Source organism: Mustela erminea, chromosome 5 (genome assembly GCF_009829155.1).
Source record: "Mustela erminea isolate mMusErm1 chromosome 5, mMusErm1.Pri, whole genome shotgun sequence".
NCBI lineage: Eukaryota > Metazoa > Chordata > Mammalia > Carnivora > Mustelidae > Mustela > Mustela erminea.
The window spans coordinates 122117680-122127023 of record NC_045618.1 but is presented as its reverse complement, the minus strand read 5'-3'; positions in this window follow the sequence as shown (position 1 = coordinate 122127023).

The window sequence follows — 9344 nt, the reverse complement described above, 5'->3', positions numbered from 1 at the left end:
CCATGGTTAGCTGTCCATACTGCAGAAACACTGTATACACTGTATGCAACCTTGGGCCCAAGTGCCTGTATGGAAGAAACAGGGAATAGTTCTCAGACTACATCAGATGCTCACTACATTAAAAAAACATGGAAGCCAGTAGACAAGAGGCAGACTGAGAACTACTGGGAGAGATGATTGACTTCCCATACTTCCCTAGAGCTGATCACACAGAAGAGTCTCAATCAGCACCCTTTGCTCTGTTTCCCTCTCTTTCCTGACCCAGCTCTGATTATCATAGTAGTTAACATTTTTTCCTGTCCTATATATTTGTGGTGAGGAAAATGGAAAAAATAAAATGTGTTGGGATTTGGGATTTTCTGAAACAGAGTAGATTACCTTTTAAGTAGATCTATGACTTCAGAGCTTAACATAGCAAAGGGTGTATACAGTTCCTGCTTTCCTTCCATCTGCATTAGAGACAGAATGAGCTTATGGTGGTTAGCATTAGAACTCTTGAGTACATGTTTTCAGACGGTATTTGGTATATTTACTGAATGTATGTGTGTGTGTGTGTGTGTGTATGTTTTGTTTTATTATTATTACTATTACTATTACTATTATTACTATTATTATATATTAAAAAATAAATTATTTTATTATTATTATGGACTTCTTTAATATGTCTGAGAACTACTAACTTCAGATAAAAGTATTCTTTTTATCAGATAAAAGTATTCTTTTTATCATTAGTCTGATGTTCCTGTTTGGGCAGTGTTTTCTAGAATTCCTGCCTAATTTGATCAATTTCAGGACTCGTAAGCTAAGATTGAGGAGACTGAACCATAAAGGTCATCATATGACCATTATATTCATGACATAACTTGTACTTTAATTCATTACTTTAGTCTAATTTTAAACCATTTTATCTGAAGTCCAGAATGAGATGATAAACAGAAATCTTGCAGTTTTTCATACAAAGCTCAACATAGATTTAATGAAGAGATTGAAAATATCAAAGATATGGAACAAGATGAAGAAGTTACCAAATGTTGAGGGACTGGACAGGACGGATCAATAGAGAATCTCGAATGTTAGTATGAAAGACAAGCTGAGCCAGGTGGCCATCAGGCAGGCCATTAAGGGCTGTAGCAGAAAGGATTCTGCCTGCAGACTATAGCATGCTTATGTGATGAGATGTGTTCTGTTCTGGTGTGTTTAAAGGATGAATGCAGTGTGGTGGCCAAAAACCTCTGACTAAGGTGGACATGTTTACATTCGTCAAAATGTACCTCACTTGAGGATGCAAGAATGGGTTAATTGGAAAGAATAAAATGTAGTGACTCCTGGACTCAGTATAATTGACTCCCACTGGCACATGAGGGCAATGTGCCAGGTTCTAGTGTTGGCAGGGAGTGAGTTCTCAGTTAGGCAAATCTCTCCACTTCTTAACCACCAGCCTTGCTAATGCTCTGGTCTTTGGCAGAGATTATTGCAATAACCTTCTAACAAGTCCCCTTGCTGCTCCTCTTGCCCCTTTACAGTCTACTTGCCACATGTCAGCCGAAGAGATCCCTTCAATTTGTTAAGTTATATTACATCACCTGTCTGCTCAGGTTCTCACTCTCTCAGTAAAAGCCAAAGTTCCCACTCTCTCAGTAAAAACCAAAGTTCTCATGGCTTATAAGGTGCTATATGTTCTGCTTCCTCTACTCCTTACTGTTCTGATCTTAAATCCTACTCCCCTTCTGTGAGTTCATTTACCTCAAGCCACAGGTGACTCCTCACTCTGTCTCCAATGTGCAAGACACACATCTTCCTCAGTGCCTTTGCACCTGCTGTTTCCTCTCTCTAGCATGTTCCCTCATATATAGATATATGTATACTCCAGCCCCTCCTCAGGACTCAGGTTAGGTTTCAGCGTCTCAGAGAGGTCTTCTGGGCTTATTGTGCCCCTGAGTGCTTGAAATCCATCTCTACAACTATAATTTTCTGTACATTAATTATCAACTATATATAAATATATATGTGTATGCTTTTATTTTGTTTAATCCTCTATCTTCTGATATCTAAACACAAGCTCTGCCTGTTTTATTCACTGATTTATCCCAGCACCTGAAAGTATCTGATACATATTGCATGTTTGTTAAGGAACCTGGCCTTTCCTTGAATACTCAGAGATGCCGGAAATTACTATTTACTTTCTTTAGGGGATATAGAAGTACGAATCACATATGTGTATGTGTAAAATTCGCTTATGTTTTAATGAACCAGAAGAGAGGAGATTAACAAAAAACAGTGGAAAGGAGTATAATTAAGAAAGAGGAAGAGAAAAAAAAAGTGAAATGTCAAAATTAAGAAGTTCCAAAAGTAAAAATTCTAAAGGAAATCTTAGAGGGATTTCCTAAGGGAAATCCCTAAGGGGGAGTCACTGGCTCAAAACTGTAAGATCATCAGCCATGTTTAAGAGGAGGAGATTTTTAATTTGGGGGAGGTTGTGAGCAACACATGAAAAGGTTTAAGTTACATGGACCTAGAAAAGAGAGCCAGGACATCTTGGAAAATAGGTGATTCCAAGTCTGGGGCAGGATATGTACCAGAAACATCCTGTGTTAACAGAAATGTAACTTGCTATTCAAAAATTCCTGAAGAGTCAATTTGAAGAGAGTCTCATTGGTCAAAGATGAGACAATTTGAACATTAATAAAAATAATAAGTGCCATGGAATGAAATACATTAAGTATGATTAAATACATGAATTCATAATGAAAACAAAATGAGCAAAGAAAACACACTGTCATCATTGGGAGATTCTTAAAAAAATCAAGCTCATTATTTTGAAACTGCTAAATGAAGGGTGAGGCATTTATATTATATTTTGGATAATTTTGGATAATAAACAGAAAACTTATAAACCAGGTATTAGATGAAGGGATTTTTTTCCTTTTATAGAGGTTTTCATCTGATTAAGAAGACATTATAAAATTAGAAATTATCATGCTGAAACTTCTATTTGAATTAATGATTCTAGACACTGATCCCCAACAATTGTTAACAAAAAAAAAAGAGAAACAACAGGCCATGATGTGTTTCCTGATAGAAGGACCTACCACCTACCAACCAAGCAGTCTTGCCAGAAGGAAAAAAACTGAATCAGATCAAGGTTCTGCAAATAGTTAGCAATTTACAGAATAACATATTAATCTGTGCCATGGAAATATAATCAGCACAGTGCAGACTGTAGGAAATGTAACAGGACAAACAACCCTATCTCCAACAAATAAATCACAAGGATAAATAAATTGGGCAGAGCTTACAAAAAAGACTTCAAGAAACATCAACAAATTATGTTATTTGAATTTTATGTGGACTCTGATTCAAGCAGATGAAAACTAATAAACATAATGAGACAGTGGAAATTTGAACACTGAATGGGTTTTTGATGTTATTAAGGAATAATTGTTAATTTCTCTTAGATATGACAAGGATAATAGAATACCTTTACCGCTTGAAATATTTGTGGTTGAAATCATATGATGTTTGGTATTTTCTTCATTAATCATGTCCTCTATTTTCCCTCAAAATCCCTCCCTAATAGTTAACTCTTTGTGCTAAACCTGTGTTTGTCAGAAGCAGAGCCTGAGATGAGGATTATGTGCAAGTGATTTACTAAGGAAGTGCTCTTGTGAGAGACCTCTAAGAGCACAGATTCAGGATAGTGAAAAGAAAGAAGTCAAGCAAGATGAAATCCCAGCCCCAGCCAAATTCTGCAGAGAAGCCCCGAAGTATTAATTGTAGTTCAGGGAGTATTTCAACTGGAGATCTGAAAAAGCCTCAAGAAATCTGGAAATGGGAGATCTGCAGGAGTCTTGAGTAGAAAGCAGTTAGCTTCATGGCCATGGGGAAACAGAGTGCTGAAGAGTACAACCTCAGGAATCAGAGGGCTGAAGTTTAAATTCTAAATCATGGCTCCTCCATCTACTGTGACTCAGCATTCTCATCTGAAAAATGGGGATAATAATAGCACCCTCCTCATAGAGTAACAGGGATTAAGTGAGACAATCCATAAATCCATTAAATGAGATAATCTCTATACAAGTTGTTTAGAATAATGCTTGGGTCATAAATCTTGAACAAATATGTGGAATTATTGACAATAGATGCTTCAATTGATAGATGTCCTGAAATATACAGTTTGTTTTTAAGGACCCACAAAGTCAGTAATAAATATAGGTAATAATAAATATATACTTGAGCAGATAGATGGTGGTTGTAAAAGAGTTAGGAAGAATCCAACCAGAGCTGGGGGCTGCCTTAGTTAGCTTCTTCAGGTAGCAGACTCCAAGACACTGTGTGTGCTGAGGAATACTTTGGGAACAGTGCCAAAAGGGGCAAGAGAATAAGAACTAGAACCTTAGGAATACAGGGGAGGCAACATAGGATCGCACTTTCAGGGGGAACACATCTGAAAATGAGGCACAGACTCTAAATGCTACTTGAGTAAAGGGGTTTAAATCCTGGGATCTGTTGTAGTAAGAGCTTGAAGCCAGGAACAAGATAAGAACAAGGTAAGCAAAGTATTAGGTAAGAGCAGAAGGAACATGAAGGCTAATTTGATGATATAGACTGAGTTATTTCATTTAAAGCTCAAATAACTCTACTTAAGAAAAAAGGTGATTAATACTGCCCTCATTTGAGAGATGGAAAATATTAAAGCTTAAGTAATGTGCCTAATTAATTCAGTAATGTGCCCAAGTTAACTCATTGATAAGTGGAACAGTTGTGACTAAATCCCAGATCTTTTTAACTACAGAGCTTGAGTGCTTAACTTCAATACTGTTGCTATCCTTATAACCTAAGTGTTAGAATAAAAACTCCTAAATGTTAGAATTTCAATACTGAAATTTTAGTCCTAAGGTTTTTTGTTTTTGTTTTTGTTTTTTTAAGATTTTATTTATTTGACAGACAGAGATCACAAGTAGGTAGAGAGGCAGGCAGAGAGAGAAAGGGGAAGCAGGCTCCCTGTTGAGCAGAGAGCCCTATGCTGGGCTCAATCCCAGGACTCTGGGATCATGAGTGAGCCAAAGACAGAGGGTTTAATCCACTGAGCCACCCAGGCAACCCTAGTCCTAAGCTTTTAAGGTTATTTTTGGTCATCATCAGGTATTTGATGATTAAAATCATGAGGATATGATATGACCTGTTGATGGAATATATCTAGTATCTCCCCTATCCAAAAAAAAAACAAAAAACAAAAAACCAGTTACCATATGTTATAGTTAGAATGTTGTCCCAAAGTATTAAACATTATTAATGGATATCCAAGACCAAAGCAAAAACATTACAAACTTTTTGTTTTCTCTATACTAGGACTTAGCCTCCAGTAGATCTGGGAGATATGAAGCTAACTTTACTGTTGGTAAAAGTATGCTGACAGTGGGCTCAAAAAAGTAAAAACAACATGCAGCTTGAGATTGATCAAGCCCATTGGTCTCAAGCATAGAAACAAATAAGTATGGTTATAGCAATATTTTTTGCATCAGTGGTCATTAATAATATGTCAGCAAGCATGGGACCATTTCCATCCAGCTACTGTATTAATGCCAATTTAGGAACAGAATAAGAGTAATTGGCTCAACATGTAATGAGTAATGGCTCAACATGACTACAGTCACTTATTTATCCATGTTGGTAAATTAAATGAAAATGAATCCTGCTCATAATCAAAAATACAATACATCCAGAGAATGTTCTAGTGTTGAACTTTCCCCCATTCCCTATCTAACTGACTGGAATGACTAAGTGTCATCTTATGGAGCTTTTTGAGATGCATTTAAAGGGAAATCTTCATTTTATTGTAAAGCTGGAATATAAGACATTGGCTTTTGTTATTCAAAATGGAAACAGATTTATTTTAAAGTGATCTTTTATTAAGCATAAAAATGCAAATTCTAGTATATTTTCAATCCAGGATGAATGTCTGGAGTCCTACACATATACAGAAAAATTATGAAAATACTGTTGCTATCCTTATAACCTAAGTGTTAGAATAAAAACTCCTAAGTGTTAGAATAAAAATAAAAATGTGGCACATCACTGCTAGTACTCAGTACTTAAGGAAAACAAGGTAAGTGGAAAGACCTTGTTCTGAATAAATAATGGTAGTTCAGATTTTTGGTATGTATTTTTCTGGTAAGATACAAACTCCTAAATGTTTTAGAAGTGTGTGATGTTGGAATAAGTAAAAAAACAGGTTCAAGTCTTTTTTTTTTTTTTTTTAAATCTGAACCTTTTTAATGCGGTAAGAACCTAAAAGATGCAGTAAAATATTTCTACAAGGAGACCTAAAAAACCTGGCATATGGACTTGGGCATAATAAGTGCTCAGCTAATACTTAATATGTATCAAGAATGTAGAGAGAGTGTGAGTTTGACAATCAGATATGCAGGAAATGAAATTCTGGTTAGAAAATTTATCAGACCTCAGACAGCTTATTTAACTTCTTATCCCCCAGTTTCCAAGTTTATAGTAGAGATTCTACTTCAGGAAAGAGGTAAAAAATAAAGGTATCTAATATGTGAGAGAATCTAAAATTATACTTCACAGAAAAAGGCACATTTACTCATTTCAACCTCGAATAATTTTGAAGTTGAAATTTTCATTTCTAAAATGACTATGAACTGTTATTGAAAGTATTGGCAGATTTAATAAAGAAGTCTATTCAAGATTATAGAAAAGCTGGTATATTTCCAGTATGGATAGACAATCTTAGGATAGGAATGGCCAAGGGAAGTGAGGAATAATTTGGTCTCTGAGATGCTCAGATGGCTTAAAGACAAATTCCAGAGACAAAATGCCTTCCGGAATGATTCAGTTTATTTTATGTGGCTTGAAAGGTACCGGATATCTCAATGTTTAATTTTAAATATAAAATTTTATTTAATTTATTCCTCTTAAAGTTATACATGAGCAAATAATGGCATTAGGAACTGGATGACTGAATAACTGGGTGACTGAATAGCTTCATAATTGAACTTGAAAAGTGAACTTGAACAGTAATATTAGTTGTAAAATTCTTAGACATTTGCTGAAACCATTCCAGCTTCTAATTCTGACAAGTCCAAATATTACATATTCTGATAATAGCATAGGAATCTACTTAAGAAAAAATAAAGTTGAGAAAGAATTGACAGTGTAAATCAACTTTAGTGACACCACCTTCATCAACCTGACTTCCACCTTTATTAAATAGCTACAAGACTTCTTGAGATTTTTATGATGAGAATTTCTCTTTTAGTCAACAAATCATAGTTTCAGACAGAACTATTCTGCACTCCTATTTGTATATATCAAATATATGCCACAGAATTATCATATCTACCCATATTAGCAAAAATTAATGTTTGATTGATGCATTAGATTATTAAAGGCATACTTTTGCACTTTTGCTCAGCTTCATACGGCATTTTTCTAAGATAGAAATTTCACTAAAATATTAAAGAGGCTGTTGAGTATTTTCCAGTTTTCATCTAAGAACTATGATATCTGGGGCGCCTGGGTGGCTCAATGGGTTAAAGCGTCTGCCTTCAGCTCGGGTCATGGTCCCAGGGTCCTGGGATCGAGCCCTGCATCAGGCTCTCTGCTCAGCAGGGAGCCTGCTTCCTCCTCTCTCTGCCTGCCTCTCTGTCCACTTGTGATCTCTCTTTCTGTCAAATAAATAAATAAAATCTTAAAAAAAAAAGAACTGTGATATCTTACTATTCCAATTGTGAGACTATTTCAAACAGTATGACAAAGAATTTTCTTGTATATATTGTTTATATAAAAAAACCCTGTGCACTTTTTTATCAATAGAAATCGAACATTTACAGCAAAACAAAAACAAAAACAAACAACAACAGCAGAAAACAATTTGTAAAGGTATCTTGAAATTCAGTCAAAAGAGTTTGGATATGAGTCTATACATGAGGCATATGAAGAGAAAAAAGTTATATATTTTTCACTAGATTAAATTAAATATATTTTATTATAAAAGAAAACGCCATTGTCAGTGTTGGTGATACAATGTAGATAACAGTTGGGATTCAAACAGAATTGAAACATTTCAAATACTTCTACTTCATATCAAGAAAAAAATGGGGGGGAGACCTTGGTTTAAAGTAGCTTTAAAAAGACAATGTGAGACTTCTGGAATGGCCAATTGAAGAAAATGACAAAATCTCTCTCCAAAAAGCAATAATAAAAACTGCACAAGTCGTCAAAAATAACAATTTAAGGGCTCTGGAAATTAACCAAAACCATACAATAAATGAAAAACATGACTTTAAGAATATCAACTGAGCTTCAGTAAAAATAATGGAGGACTGTGGAATTTCCAGGGCTGCTTTGTTCTTACCCATTCCACCTCTATCATCCAGAAGTTTACCTAGGGGTGCAGGCCACAATCTACCAGCAGGCACACGGGAAGAAAGGCTGCATACACAACACTGTATGAAAATTTAGAAAAGATTGCAGAAGGCCTAATGAACTACTGGATTTTAAGAGATCTATGGGCAAAATGTGAAAGTCCTGCCCTTTCCAAGTGTTTGAGCATAACCTCTTCACAAGTCTTGGATGAGAACCAAGCAAGCTATGTTGACTCATGAGCTATGTCAAACAAACTAACCTTAAAAATCAAAACAAGAAAGACAAAAATAGAAACAAATAACTGAGCAAAGACATCAGTCACCACAGTGGACAAATTGGTCCAACCAAGTCACTAACGAACAAACATAAAAATAGAAGCAAATATCAATCCTGGTGGAAATCAGAATCTAGAATTCCAGCAATATAAATCTAAAGGTTCAGCTTTCAAAAAAATATTATGAGGTATATAAAGAAACTAAAATTTTTAACCCTTAAGAATTATGTTGTAATTTCTAGAACAATAATTAAAAAATATCTACCAAAACACACACACACACACACACACACACACACACACATACACATCTGGTAGATAATTCAACAAAATAATTTAATGGCACATTAGACAATTATCAACATAACACCAAGAAAGGAACAGAGGAGGAGAAGGAGGAGAAAGAGAGAGACAGAGAGAGGGAGGGAGAGGAAGGTGTGAAACATATGGGTAACAAATAGCAAAATGACAGATATAAATCCAACCATGTCAATAATGATATTAAGCATTCATGGATTAAAAACTCTAATCAAAAGGCAAAGATGTCAGAATTAATAAAAAAACTTAAACAAAAAACTTTTAATATTCAAATGTATACCTCCTATAAGAGGCACTCTTTAGATTCTAAGACATAATTAATCGAAAGTAAAAGGAGGAAAAGAGAGTCACCATGCAATAGTAACCA